The sequence below is a fragment of the Crocuta crocuta genome, unplaced genomic scaffold (genome assembly GCF_008692635.1).
Source record: "Crocuta crocuta isolate KB4526 unplaced genomic scaffold, BGI_CrCroc_1.0 scaffold2666, whole genome shotgun sequence".
NCBI classification, from domain to species: domain Eukaryota; kingdom Metazoa; phylum Chordata; class Mammalia; order Carnivora; family Hyaenidae; genus Crocuta; species Crocuta crocuta.
Genome location: NW_027528695.1, coordinates 1 through 309, shown reverse-complemented (window position 1 = coordinate 309; position 309 = coordinate 1).

The following is a 309-nucleotide window of genomic DNA, read 5'->3' as shown; positions in this document are numbered from 1 at the left end:
TCCTCCGTCAAGTTCCTCCTGATCCTCCTATACGTGCAAACATATGATATTTGTCCTTCTCTGCCTGACTTATGTCGCTCAGCATAACAGCCTCAAGGTCCATCCATGTTGCTACACATAGTCAGATTTCATTCTTTCTCATTGCCATGTAGTATTCCATCGTGAAGATAAACCACAACTTGTTGATCCATTCGACTGTTGATGGACAATTAGGCTCTTTCCATGTTTTGGCAATTGTTGAGAGTTCTGCTATGAACATTGGGATACATGTGCTCCTATGCACCAGCACTCCTGTATCCCTTGGGTAAA